We start from the raw sequence: 15,370 nt of genomic DNA on the forward strand, positions 1-15,370 counted from the left end.
GAACAGACGGAAGTAGACAAGGCAAGCAGCAGTGGTTGCGGTACTGCGCAGCCTTTTCGCTACTTTTGGCGTACCGCGAAAAATTGTGCCCGGCAATGGCGCAGCTTTCGTGTCTGTTGAAATGCAGAGGTTCTGCACAGACAACCGAATCAGCCGCATAACCTAGGCGCCGTACCACCCTGCTACCAATGGGCAGGCAGAGCGCTATGTTGGTGAGTTGAAAACAGCACTTGCATGGGACAAGTCTGGACCGATGAGTTGGTGGTTCGCGCGATTCTTGTTTCGGCCGCACAGCACCATCCACCAGACCACCGGAATCACCCCAGCCATGGAAATGTTTGGACGGGAGCTTCCATCCTACTTAGACCAGATCAAGCCTGCACCAGAACCAACTGAAACGAAGAGAAGCTGCCTAATAACCGACAGTTAGTGGCAGGCGAACAAGTCATGGTACGGCAGTTTTTGAAGGAGCCCAAGTGGATTTCCGGAGTCCTCGAGAAACAGATCGGCCCCCGATCTTGGAACGTCCGATGTGGGTGAGGAGGAGTCGTTCGACGACAACTGAATCAAATAAGAAAACGGGATACCAAGAGAGTCACAGATAGCCCATCAGGGACTTTGGCGTGGGACCTGGATATAAGTAACGAAGTTGACACGCTGGATCATCGGGGCGACCTAACAAAAACAGTCGTGGAACAACGTCCAGCTGAACCCATCGCGACTGCTGCAAGGAACGGACGAGAGTCTGACACTGTGAAGCCCCGGAAGTCTCAGCGAGCAATACGGAAGCCTCGCCGCTACCTTCTCGGAGGGGGAAGGGGTGTCATGTACCGCGCTCTGGCAGGCCCCAACTCAAGTACTGCGCTCCGTAAAGCCGTAAGCGGACAATTACCGCCACCTGGTGGGGCCTACTTCAACAGTCACTCACGTGACGTAGATTGCGCGGGCCGAGAGCAGCAGTGCGCCCCAAAGCATGGACGACGCCGGACAAGTCCCGGCAAGTTCTCTAGAAACGACCTTCTTTGTGTTACAGCAGTGCGTCACGAGTCTTGTAACAGTTTTATGGTAGCTTCACCGAAACCAGCATGGTGCGGATATGATGTAGCAGCGAAAAAGCGAAAATATATTTGGTAAGTATCGCCAGGCCAACCAATGATGATTTAGCGTTCACCAGCTGGTAAGCAAACTTCAGTGCTTAGAGAATTTTGTCAAGCCACTTGAGGCGTACCGCTTGTTTTAGTTATATATTTCTCATCCGGCTAACCGGTAGAGTTAATTAACTGTGCTTTGCCTAGGCATACGTTCCCCACCACCCAAGACACCTGGGGGAAACCCCTGAGAAGCGCATGAAGACCACCACCGGGACCTTCTCCTCATGTCTTTGTCCTCCCCCGAACAGACTGGCAAACCTGTGTGAACTTCTGACTATATTGCGATCACCACGAGCTGGCCCATTAAATGAAGATTCCAAGAACGGGTCCAGTTAATCACTCTACTGATGACAACCAGCATTTTTTTATTTTCTCTTACCCTACATACCAATTGCTTTCGGTTATCGTGACCAGTGGTCACCCTTTTCTAATAAAGGTTCTCTCTCTCTCATGTAACTCACCAAGAAAGCCCATAATACCCCATGCTGTCGGAGTGCTCGGAGCTAGCGGCGGATATAGGAGCTTACCTTCCTCCGAATGACAAGACTCTTCAGAAATCGGAATTGCCTCCTTTGGACAGAGCGCTCCCTAATGAGACGGTAATGTCCCCGCGGACTTTTGCAGGTACCACGGGGGGCAAACAGAGAATGTAGAAGCCCTAATCTGAACAACTGCCTCCCAAGATCTGACCCAGCCGCCACTCACTAATACTAAATAAACAATATAATAATAATTACTTGTCTACGCCCCCTCTCGTTCTTATTTAAAGTACCCCGAATAAACATTTCGCGTGAAATTGGCGTAAAAAAGTGATTAATCAGTTGCTTATTAGCGCGAGGCCTTTTGTATGATATTCGTCTGTCCCAAGAGTTTTAAGACGATAGTGCTTATTTGGATGCCTGCACGCAAAAATGTTGGTCTGTCCATCTGCCTTTCTATCCCCCGATTCAGCCACTCGGATAAAGTGAATTAAGGCGTGAACACAAAATATATGTGTACACAGAACCATGGAAAAAACGGATACTGCTGCCATGGCGACTACATGAACGTATTATTCAGTGGAGTTAAAACCTAAGCCGTACTTGAGGTGCAATGTAAGTACAGAAGCGAAGCTACTAACGTTCTTTTAATTGGTGATTCTCGTTCTATTGGTTTTTACCTTACGAACTTTAAAACCCTGCGTTGAAAACTCGTGTCGCCGAGAAGCGAGGTAAAAGAAAACCCTAAATACAGGAGTTTGGCTCCTGCTGTTCGAAGCAGGAGAAAAACAAAGGATAAAGAAGAGGCGTGCTGTATCAACAGATCCTCTTGATTGGCCGATCCCCTGATTGGGTATATGCCATACCTAAAGGGGCAACAGCAACAACAACAACAACAACCCATACTGCACTAGCAAAGGAACACGGGAAAGATTCCATTCATCAATGGAGGAGCGAAAGTTGACGGAAGAATGGAGAGGTGGGAGGGTGGGAGAGGACAGGCAGCCATATTTATTTATTTACTCTCAAGTTAATGCGTTAAAGAGAAGAGTGGTGAAAACGTTTTACAAACAGTACATCAGAATGCAGAAATATCACAAAGGGTATTCGTGTACATTACAAGGACTAAATTAATCCGGAGCCCTCCACTACAGCACGCCTCATCGCCTCTGTACCGACGGTGCATTAACCCCACAATGAATCAATCAAAGAAGGACTGCATACACTGTGTAGTAAGGGTCATGAAATACTGTTTGTGCAGAAAGGCATCTCTTGCATATGATTCTCAGCCCACAAGTTGATAATAGATGGATAGCCCCACCCTGAAGCCTTCCCGGTAGCTGTTGAGAAGACCATTGTGCTCTAGAAAGTACACGTCTCTTTACTGTCTTTGCAAAAAGCTTGCGCAGGTACGTTATCAGATAAATGGGTCGATAGCTTGGGGGAGAGGATGGGTTCTTCTCCTCCCTCAGGAAAGCCACAACTATGGCCTCCTTCCAAGACCTTGGAAGGGTCCCCAAAAACATTTCATTGCATAGGTGTAGGACTCTTCAAGAGTGTGCCTGTGTAGGTGCTGTATGATGGTGTATGTAATGTTGTCCGTGCCTGTCGCTGAAGGCTTACATGTGCGCAGAGCAGATATCAGCTCATGATGTGAAAACAGGGAGTTGTAAGAAGTGTTGGGTTTTAATGTTGACGCGTATGCACTTCTTTTTGCAAGATATTTTGTTTCCTAAAAATGTCTGCGTTGTGTGCCGAACTGGACATGTGCTGGAAGTGTAGTGCAAGTGTGTTAGCCCGCTCTTAAAGGGTTTCTCCGTTTGTGGTAACCAGGGGCAGGCTGTGAGTCTGTTGTATTTTGAGTTTATGGATTCGTGTCCATAGCTTGTGTGTGTTTTTGTATCAAGTTATTTATGTTGAGAGGGAGAGTCAACTATGTCGTTTTCCCTCCCGGCGTACACGATTCCCAAGGGCTTTTGCCCTTTTGAGTGATACTAGGTTCTGGGAAGAACAAGGCATGGGGCATCCTTCGTCAACGACGAAGGATGCCCCATGCATTGTTCTCGGCTTACCGCGCCTCCCTACACCGTGATGTTCTATGCGGCAAACTTTCCCTTTTTGGAAAAATGTTTGACCATATTTTTTTGCCAAAAGGGAAAAAGGTAATCTTTAATAGATGGAGGAAATTTTAGGAGTCTTTGAGTAAAACAGAAAAATAATGCGAGTAAGCCGAACCTCGCATCATTTATTGATTTGTTTTCTTTTAAAAAGTTGGTTAACACTTCGTCGGATTTATGTTCAAATCCGCAGTGGTGTTCGGGAAAGCCACTGGCATTCAAAACAGCTCCCAATCCAGACCATAAAGGAGGAGGGAGCATAAAGGAAAGAATACTGCATGAGGTAAAGCTAGCAAAGCGTGAAGCGGTGGTTGAAGCCCGTTCGCTCGCATTCCTGTGCAACTTACAAAAAAGTATTTCGGATGCGCCTTAGTCCGCATGCTGCCAGCAAGAGAAGGCGCCAACAGTTCCAGCGCTGAGCTAAAATTGCCTCAATTAGTCAACAATGTCTTGCTCTTTTTCAGATAGTCAGTCTTAACTTTGAGCTTTAGCAAGCAAAATATGCATGTTTTTGGGTACAAAACGTGAAATTCACAGTGAAATGTGGCTGAGCGGTGGATTTAGTGGAATTTAGTTCAAGCTGAAAGTCTGATTTTCCGAACGGTGTCTGCGTCCGGAAGGCTCCGTTAAAATCGACATAGGTGGCGCTGGAAAAAGACCGAAACCGCAGGGAATTCTTGAGAAGCCTGCGAAAAAAATGCTATAAATGGGGAACTTCTGAATCTAGACATAAAGAAATAGGAATTTTTCTCCCCAGTACGGAACACCACTGTACCTGAAGTTTTCGTTCAACAAGGCTTCTTAGGGTTTCGCGCCAGATCAGAGGCCTTCAGGATGAACGTTTCCGCGGTGTCGAAGATGTGCGCAGTTTTGAGTTGAGCTGCTTCTTCCACGTGTAGATCCGTCTGAAATGTGCAATGAGCTTAGTGGCTTCTGTAAATTTATTCCAGGGGCCCAATTGTCTAAAACGACGGGGCGTCGCTTTGAAACACATGCAATTGCATGGCGCTACCACGCCGTTTCAAAGCGACGCCCGTTTTTTAGAGAATTAGGCCCCAGTTCGCTATAGCTTCATTTAAATTATGGGAAGGTACACGGTTAGGGCTCAATGTGCTAATGTCAGTGTGTTCAGAAAGTCGTTACTAACGTATGGGTTTCTGCCCACGAAATACTCGACAGACGAAAAGACAACTGCAGAGCCACTAGACGAGTCAAAATGTGAAGAAGTGTTGTGCCTTCTATCATGGTATATAGAGGCTGTTTGTAAGGGTGAAAGCCTTTAGGGGCTCGGACTGTGGGGGTCTCCTGTCCTCGTCGTATCATGTAGTCACGGTACGAAACTCCGTAACACTTGTTTGCCAACGCCTCGCGCTAGAACGTAACGTCTACTAGAAAAAAAATGTACAATGGATAAAGCCGGCTCAAGATAGCTAACATGATTTAAATATTTGTGGTAGGCTCCCTGTCCGCTTCAGTAATCGTCAAGCACAAGCAGAGCTGTGTGTGAACGGGTTATCATTGTGTTACACTCAGGTACCCACCGGCTTTCAACGCAAGGCCTGATCCGGTCGGGTGGAAGGTCTAAGCAAGAAAAGTCATACTTACCTGGTGCCGGGCCTCGTTGATCACCGAGGACGAGCCACCCGGGGCGAAGCGCGGGCATTGCACTCACTGCGCTCGCGCTGACCCTTGCCACTATCGCGATCTGGGGCAGACGGAGCGTGCAAATTGCTTAAATCCGGTTCAACGCAAGAGAGGGCGCCACCGTCCAAGCAAGCGTGCACATCTTGCTTAAATTGGCAAATTCCCATGCACCAAGCAGACAAAAACAAGATGGCATTTATGAGTTTACCAGAAGCCCTAGCTACTTTAGAAAAGGTGATGGCCACTGTGCTAAGGGGCCTGAAATAGAAAACTTGTTTCTACTATTTAGATGACGTTAAAATTTTTCCGACTATATTATTGCAGCATCTGGGTTGCCTAGACCAAGTTTCGACCTCCCTTTCTAACGAAAGACTTTAATTAAATACAAAATGTCATTTTGCAAGTAGAAACATTAAAGTGCTGGGGCACCTCGTCTGCAGGGATGGAATTAGTCTGGGCCCCGACTAAATAGCCGCTCTTGTCAACTTCCGGCGGCCACTTACACAGCGAGATCTGAGAAGTTTCCTTGGCATGGCATTGTATTTCCCGCGTTTTATCCGAAACTTTGCCACCATAGCTTCCCCTCTGCACCAACTTTTGCGCGCCAACATGCTGCTAACCGGGATGAGTGATTGCCAACAAGTTTTTCAAGCCCTGAAAGACGCCCTGCATCTGTTCTCGTCTTGCATCATTTTATGCAATGGCACCTACTGTACTGCGTGCCGACGCAAGCTTTTACGGCACTGGTTTTGTTGTTCTGTAGCCTGATGCTCAGCTTGGTGGAAGGGTAATGCGTACTCTGGTCGTTCGCTGACACCCGCTGAGCAAAACAACACTATCACGGAAAAAGGAGGTCTGGCTGCTGTCTGGTCCATCCAGAAGTTTCGTCCACTCCTGTACGGCCGACATTTCGCCATTCTCACCGATCAGTACGCCCTCTGCTGGCTATAGAGCTAAATAATCTATCCAGGCGCGTAAGCCGTTGGGTTCTCCGTTTGCAGCCGTACGATTTTACTATTACATGCAGGACCGGTGAAATGAATTTGGAGGCGGGCACCCTTTCGCGGTGCATGCTACTCTCCTCGATGCCATCTCCAAGTCACAGAAATCAGGTTTATCATTGGACCCCGTAAAACAGGCTTCAGGGCACTATTCTTCCGAACTGCCAACGTTAGAGCGGGAAGATACTTATTATGCCGGAGTTTGATTGACCGACTCAATGGATCTGCCCAGCCACCCAGTAGAATAAACGTCTTCTCTCCTCCAAACCTCGTGTATATATATATATATATATATATATATATATATATATATATATATATATATATATATATGACGTCCCGCAGATGAATGGTACAGGGCAGTTGGCCGGAGATTAGCCACCAAGAGAAGGTGCGGTGCGATAGTGGTGGACGCGGAAGACCAAGTTGTTAATAAAGGTGTTGGTTCGACGGGCGTTACACTAGTCGACAGGATTTATCGTGCAACCCCGCATCATGACAACATCCAAGAAAGCCATCACCATCCCCAAGTACTCGGGAGCAAGCGACGATGTTCCCTTTGACAAGTGGCTCTGACTCTTCGAGGTGAAGACTGCGGCCGCTGCATGGACCGAGTGAGACAAGTTGTGCAATTTCTCCGATTACCTCGAAGGTGAGGCCTTCCGCTGGTACCTTACCGAGGTGTTTGACATGTGGGGATCCGCTTGATCCCCTTTCCTCCTCCCGCGAGCGCGATGTTCGAACGAGCGCGCTTTCCCGCGCACGTGACGTCACCTCGCGGGCCGACGCGCCGGCGGGCACCGACTGTCCCGCCGCCGCTTCCGCTCCTCCTCACCCGGGAACCTGCCTCCTCTCCTTCGCGCCTTAAAACCGGACGCGCCCGTTTCGCGGGCCTCTCTGCTCTCTGGGCTCGGTCGGCTCTCTCGCGAGCTCTCTGGATGTCTCCCTGACTCCAGGGACTCGGGAAGGAGATGGAGGATAGAGTATAGGGAACGCGAGGGGTCGCGGATCGTATCGCACCCTCGCCGCCCCACGTCCAGGAGAAGGGAGTCGGATACCGGGGCGCTCCATGCCCCCGGCCGGCTCGTCTCCTCCCCGCCGCGCCGGCCGGTCGGGCGCTGTTTGGCCCCGATCGGACGCGTGTCGGTACAGTGTAGTTCTTAACCCGGTCTTGGCGTTATTATGCACTGTACGACTCAGCCAATAAACCCCATGGTTCGTCCTGGCCCTTTGGAGCCTGTCGTCGCCTGTGTCGGTGAGTCGAACCCGTCGCGGCGTCTCCCTTGTGGACGCCGCGTACCTCTCTGGGGCATTTTGGATGGGTCATTTCCGGGCGTGGGGAAACACCCTGAACCCCACTTAGGCCCACAAGGGACCGTCGAGCTGACATCGTCGCTCAACGTCTCTAACGAGGCTAGCCGGGGTCGTTTGCTATCCCGTAGCCAGACCCAGTAGACCCACATTGGCGCCCAACACGGTATCGACACTGCGCGACGGAGCAGGCCCCTGGCCTTAGTCCCTGTGCGATTTACTGTGAGGTGAGCGGTTCGGCTTCCGAGCACGACGCTTCGGCGTAACGTGCTCCCGCCGCTCACCGCTGCCCGGGAACCGAGGCGATTATCGCCCGACCCGCGCCAGCATCTCCTGTGTTCTGTACGACTCAACGTAGTGGCGATCCCGAGCCTGCGAACTTGACGTACGATATGAACCTGGAGCAGAGCCATACGCTCGCTACGTCGGAAACGAGAACACCTTTTGCACGGACGACGTTAGCCTGCGGCCAATGTATCTCCACGTGCAGACGACAAACGGCTTTTGTGGCCAAGTTTGCGTTTCGCCAAGGAGCCCCTTGCGCCTCGTCGGGGAGCATCCTGCTCCGACGACGATAACGCGCATTCGTCCTACCGAGTGCATCATCGCACACGCGGACGCCAAGGCCCTGTCGCAAAAGAGCACATTTTGCTCCCACGACACGGCCGGGACCGCATAGCACATCCCCGCGCAGGCATTGTACGACGCTTTGTTGTCGATTTTGCCCGGCGCGCGTGAGATGCAGTGCTCTGAGTCCGCAGCTAGGCCCACTGGGGAGCACTCTGTTTCCCAGGCATAGCTCGCCTTACGATCTCGTGTTTCCAAAGCACGGCGGCCCGCTCGCCGCGCGCTACGGACTACTTAGAGATCGGGCCACACGTTCTGAACGAGTTTGACCGTTTCGTCGACAAAAGTTCGTTCGTAGTGGAGACGGACCACGTGGCATTCAGCGGGCCTAAGCGGATACGCGAACCACGCGTGCTGGCCATATAAGCTGCGCCCGTGAAAACGTCACCGTGCGCAATGGGAGCGGTAGCACCACGGGGTGGCGGACACATTACGTGAGCCCCCGTGGCCGCTTGAATGTTCCTAACGCGCCTAGCACCCGACTGGCCCCGTAGACACGTGCTGAACGGCGGCCAGTTGGTGCGAGCCCCGAAGGGAATGCATTAAGCGTGCAAACGTTGCAATTCCCAGGCGATATCGCATACCGAGCAGACCCATTGTCAGCCGGTATTGCATCCAGCAGAGACGAGCAGGTGCCCGGTGATCAGAACGATCCGTGTTGTAAATATGATTTTAACTGGCTCTGTGTGAGTCGTGCTCTGTGTGAGCGGGCGACGCGGTCGCCGGAGGCTACTAACCGCTGGTATTGTGGTCAGCCTCGAGCGCTTTGCAGCTCGTACTGCTGCAGGCGTGTTTTTTTTATTTCTCGGATTCGTATCTGCTACATGCTCAATGTCTCTCGCTGAAGTTTATCCCACCGAAGGAAATTCCCCCTGAGAGTTTCACGGTGGTGAGCACCCGCAGTTTGAGGAAGGTGTACGATACTTCCGTGACTCGCGGGCGGCTGGGCGAGTGGCCGCAAGACTTTACGAAGTTGTGCCGCTCCACGACCTGGCCAAGCATGTAGCGAGTTGATCTCCACTATCCTCGCTCTTGCCGTTGCGCTAAAGGAAGGGAAACGCGAACGTGGCGGCGGATATTAGCCCCCGTCGCTAACCCGGAGTTCCTGACGCGCGCCGCATCTGACGGAACATGCGACCACGTGCTCGAATGTGTTCGTCGGTGCGATCGTCGAAAGGAGCACTGCCACGAATTTGGCAATCCCTAGACGAAAAGCGTACCCGCGGTACCCCACATGCGGTCCGCCGGCATCGCCTTTGGCAGAACAAACCTCCTCCGAACGCAGCAGTAACGTCCGTTTGTAAATATGTAAATAGTACGTCGTTTGGCTCTGTGTGAGTCGCGCTCCAAGATGGAGCGGGCGACGCTGTCGCCGGAGGCTGATGACCGCTGGTGTTGCGGTAGGTCCCGTGCGCTATGCAGCCAGGCTGCTGCAAGCGCATTTTTTATTTTTTGCCTCGGACCCGTGCTTGCAAGGAGCGGATGGAAGTTCTGCCGATAAAATCTCACCCGATAATGCCCCGCGAGGCGCATCTAGGGTGACGATTTGCCGCAGTCTAGGGAGGCCGCGTTGGGCTTCCCCGACTCGCGACAGGCCGGATAAGCGAGCGACCGTAAGACTTTTACAAAGTTGAGTCACTCTGCGAAATAGTCCGGCCGCGCACACAGCGAGGAGGCTTTTCTCTTCTCGCTCGTGCCGCGCATGCCACAGCGCGAAGTCCGGATCACGCAAGTTATCCCACTTCATGCACCCAATCGAGAGGCGCAACCACGGCAAAATGCGGCGTACACTTGGGGACTCCACCCCGGTAGCCGTAGTCGTCGGTTCCTTTCGGGCTGCCGCTGTTTGCTTCGCGGATCGGCGACATTTTCGCCCTGCGGAAGCGCTAGGCATGCGCGATGAGGACAAAGGACCGCGATATTCACCCGTTTGGCTTTTTCCGCGGGCCTGATCATGCGTCCTCACGTCCGAGCGGAGCGTTGGCGCGGGGCGACGTTTCCGCCCCACGACCAACCCTACCGAGCGCCAGCGAGCACCAACGCCACGGAGAGGTTTCTTCGCGACGCCCGGCTGGGCAGCGAGCTTGCCCCCTCTTCTCCGTGGCGGGCGGAAGCGCGTCACGTCAGGCGACGGGCCCACGAATTGGCCCAATGAGCCCACGTGACACGCCAGGTAGACCCTCTCTCAAAGCGGATGTCGGAGAGACACCGCGGGAGAAGGGCACGCCACTCAATCGGCTGCCTAGGGAACGACGCGGGCCTCACGCCCTTCGTTCCAGTATTCTTCCCTCCATGCCTTCGTCGCCGATAGCGACGCTTTGGAAGGGGGGGAGGATGGCCGCCGACGAAGCGAAACGGGGAATGCCGGCTACCTTCCGTGCGACCGCTGTTACGCACCACGCAGCCGTTAGCTCTCCCCAGTTTCTCGCGGCACCGGCGTTACGGCCGCTTTTTCGGCCCGAGCCTTTGCACGCCCCTATCGCTGTTCCCGGCAGGTAGTTTTGGGTTTCGCCTTTCGTCTCCCTTTTTGTAGCACTGTACCTTGGCTCGGTCCCCAGCCCGGGTTTCTTCAGCTTCAGTTGCCGCACCACACACGGCCCTTGCCACACACCATCCTGCATCGGCCGGCGGCTTCAACGTCGCCACTCGCTGTGGCCATGGCACACCTCTGCAGCTCGGGCGCTCCGGCGCTTTCTCGGGGCACTCCCTCACGATGCCTCGCGCGGCGTCGCTCCCTGCGGCCGCTCCCTGGCGCCTCCACGGAGCGCACCCCGGGCGCTTCTTCGGGACCTTCGGCCGCTGGTCGAGCTACGCCTGGCGGCTTCAACCCTCGAGCCTGTTGCTCGAGCGTCCGGCGTGAACCTGCCCCGCGGTCTGGCGGTCTTGGGCCTGGCTCTCCGGGGTCCTGACGAGTCATCTAGACGGCCCCTGCTCGTGCCGACCACTCTGGCGTCGTGTCGAACTTTGGAACGGCGTGTCTTCGAAGTGTGGGCGTGTGTGTCGGCGTGGACTCGAACGTGCGGACATTCGCGGACTTCTTGGGCTGGGGACCCGTTGTAAGCTCGTAGGGTATGTGCTGTGCCTGCAGTCGTCGAGCCGGTCCTTCAGACTGGGCTCGGGTCTTGAGGAGGGGGGGGATGTGGGGATCCGCTTGATCCCCTTTCCTCCTCCCGCGAGCGCGATGTTCGAACGAGCGCGCTTTCCCGCGCACGTGACGTCACCTCGCGGGCCGACGCGCCGGCGGGCACCGACTGTCCCGCCGCCGCTTCCGCTCCTCCTCACCCGGGAACCTGCCTCCTCTCCTTCGCGCCTTAAAACCGGACGCGCCCGTTTCGCGGGCCTCTCTGCTCTCTGGGCTCGGTCGGCTCTCTCGCGAGCTCTCTGGATGTCTCCCTGACTCCAGGGACTCGGGAAGGAGATGGAGGATAGAGTATAGGGAACGCGAGGGGTCGCGGATCGTATCGCACCCTCGCCGCCCCACGTCCAGGAGAAGGGAGTCGGATACCGGGGCGCTCCATGCCCCCGGCCGGCTCGTCTCCTCCCCGCCGCGCCGGCCGGTCGGGCGCTGTTTGGCCCCGATCGGACGCGTGTCGGTACAGTGTAGTTCTTAACCCGGTCTTGGCGTTATTATGCACTGTACGACTCGGCCAATAAACCCCATGGTTCGTCCTGGCCCTTTGGAGCCTGTCGTCGCCTGTATCGGTGAGTCGAACCCGTCGCGGCGTCTCCCTTGTGGACGCCGCGTACCTCTCTGGGGCATTTTGGATGGGTCATTTCCAGGCGTCGAGCTGACATCGTCGCTCAACGTCTCTAAAGAGGCTAGCCGGGGTCGTTTGTTGTCCCGTAGCCAGACCCAGTAAGCCCACAGACACTGGCACAGCTTGGGAGGACCTCGTTGTATGCATGACCGAATAGTTCGTAAGCGCCATCGCGGATCCATTCCGTCAGTTCATTCATTGCCGCCTGAAACCGGGCCAGAGCCTTAAGGAGTATTACGATGAAAAAATGTGTCTGGGACGCCTTGCTGAACTGAAGGACGCGCATCTTATATCAGGGCTCATCGACGGCCTCCCTGCTGAAATGGAAATGGCTCTGGCTGGGCTTACTCCATCCGCTGGGAGCTGCGCTTAGAGTAGAGGCTGCTATGAACCGAGCTAAGTCGCCCCGCGTTCCACCCGGTCGACACGCACAGATCAATGCACCGAGCGGCAATTCCCGTCAGCGTCCACCTAATACGCCAGGCCGAGCACCCATGTCCGAATGCAGGCATTGCGCCATGGCCGACTTGCCACGACAGATGCACTCGCACATTAATGAATGCCCACGATGCGCAAGCATTTCCGCCCTCGCTACCAACCACGCAAATGAGGAGGGCGACCCAAAGCTATGTTAATTCACTTTGATGCACTCATTAACGGGCACCCAGTCAGCGGTACTCTTGATACCGAATCCACAATTACCTGTACCAGCGAAGCAGTGCTGACAACCCTTCGCCTGCAAATAATGAGAGATTCATGCATCACTGTAGATCAAGTAACATCATCTACCAAAACTTTGGGTCGCGTCAATCTAAAAGTACGAATCGTAAAAATCACCAAGGAAATAGAAGCGAACGTTCTGCAAGGAATGAAGAGCAATCTACTTCTTGGCTTGGACAGCGCCTGCCTCTTAAACTTGTTTCTAGACCTCGACACCCTGACCCTACGCCAAGGAAATGATGTCCTCCACTCTCAACGCCCACAAGTCCGTTACGCGGCTGACAAAAACTCTTGTGTACAGGAACCTCAAGCTTCCGATTTGGGCCACCTAAATAAAACTCAGAAGTCTGCACTTAAGCAACTTCTCCACAAGTATGAGAACATTTTTTTCCAAATCACAAACTGACATTGGGTGTATCAGTAGCGAGATGCATCGCATTCCCGTCACAAACAACGTCCCCATCCGCAGGGCTCCCTATCGATGCTCAGAAGCCGATAGCGTCGAAATGGACAGACAAGTCAGCGACCTTCTCACGCAAGGCATAATACGGCTGTCTACGTCTCCGTACGCTGCACCGGCACTTCTGGCAGAGAAAAAGGGAGAAGGGCGCACACGTTTCTGCATAGATTACCGCAAGCTGAATGCAGTGACGGTGCCCGGCTACCAACCCATCCCTCGCATTGACGACGTTCTAGACTCTCTCGGGAAATCGACGTACTTTTAAACATCAGACATCACGTCGGGTTACTGGCACGTCAAGATGCATCCGGAAGACATTCCGAAAACAGCCTTTGTGACACGTACCGGTCATTACGAATGGCTTGTTATGCCTTTCGGTCTCCGTAACGGCCCAGCCACTTTTTAGAGGGCTGTCAAGTCCATCCTAGCAAAACACCGCTTAGCGCACGTCACGAACTACCGTAATTACCCGATTCTAACGCACCCCCGATTCTAACGCGCACCCGATTTTCCAGGCAAAAAACCGCAAAAACTTACACCTCCGATCGTAACGCGCAAGGAACTTCGTGAGCATGAAAAACGAATGCGAGCGAAACGGGCGATTTATTCCCCGAAGTAATCTCACTCATCTCACACCTCGTCGCTCTCCGAGAGCTCCTTGTCGCCTTCTGCTGTCCGCAACATCTTCTTATCGGTGTCATAAAGCGTGTTCGCGATGCCACACTTCTGAACGAACGTTCAACCATGGTTCGATGGGATCGTGGCCCACGCCTCGCACGCCCATCTCGCGAGCTTCGCCAGAGGCGTACGCTTCAGCCAACCGCTCGTTGTGAACGCGTGGGAGCCGCTCGCAAGCCGTGGAAGCGGTGCACCTTCGTTGCCGCTGCTGCCATTGCTGTTATCAAGCGCGCAAGTGGAATAATTTGACGATTTGTGTGAACGCCGATAGAAAAGCCTAGGCGCCTAGATCCGAAAAATTGCTGCTAAAAGCTTTGGCGCCGTCTTGAGATGGCGATGGATATGGCTGGAACAAAATTTCAGCTGTTTCGCCAGTTCGGTTTCGTATCCGATTCTAACGCGCATGCGATTTTTCGGCCTATTTTTCCGGAAAAAAGGCGCGCGTTAGAATCGGGTAATTACGGTACTTCGATGATATTGTGGTGTATTCTGACACGTTTTCTGACCATCTGAAGCATCTCGACGCCGTTCTAAACGCTTTTAAAAGCGAATGCGTCAGGCTCAAAATGAAGAAATGTCAGTTCGAACAAACATCCATTGAGTACCTGGGTCACAAAGTTTCAAATGGCGCAGTCACTCCGAAACGAAGCAACCTGGAGGCAATTTTGCGGTTTCGCACACTATCGCGCCCGAAAGAGCTGCAGCGTTTTCTCAGTACCGTAAATGTTTACCGTCGGTACATCGCTCACTTCAGTGAAATTGCCCATCCACTGACATGCCTCCTCAGCAAAGACGCTACGTGGAAGTTGGACTCTGACTGCCAACTGGCTTTTACTAAGCTGAAGAAATGTGTCACGGAAGAGCCGGTTCTTGCCATCTACGATGCCTCCAAACATTGTGTGCGGTACTGTGATGCGTCCAGCAAAGGTATCGGCGCCGGTTTGAAGCAGGCTGATGAAGAAGGCCGGGAGCACCCAGCTGCATACCACTCACGCAAGCTGTTCAAGCATGAAGTCAATTACGCCATCACAGAGCTTTAATGCTTGGTAATTATTGACGCTATCGACAAATGGCATTGCTATCTACATGGAAAACCTTTTACGGTGGTCACCGATCACGCTGCGCTACAGTGGCGTAAAAACATCAAGAATCCGCGAGGCCGTCTGTTTCGATGGTCCTTGAAACTCTCCATGTACGATGTAAACATCAAGCACCAAAAGGACGCTGAAAACATCAAAGCTGATGCACTATCGCGAAACCCGATTATTCAGCTTTTATCAGGTGACCAACTGCAAGAGCATCCCAATGACAAACCGCCGTGCAAGCACGTCATTGAGAACGGAATGACCATAGTGACGCGCAGACTGATTCGAAAAGCCTACGTTCCTGCTGCTCTGCGATCTTCTCTTCTTCAGAAGGCTCAT

This window comes from Haemaphysalis longicornis, unplaced genomic scaffold, assembly GCF_048455015.1.
Source record: "Haemaphysalis longicornis isolate Haplotype H1 unplaced genomic scaffold, Haemaphysalis longicornis Haplotype H1 scaffold_1, whole genome shotgun sequence".
Taxonomy (NCBI): domain Eukaryota; kingdom Metazoa; phylum Arthropoda; class Arachnida; order Ixodida; family Ixodidae; genus Haemaphysalis; species Haemaphysalis longicornis.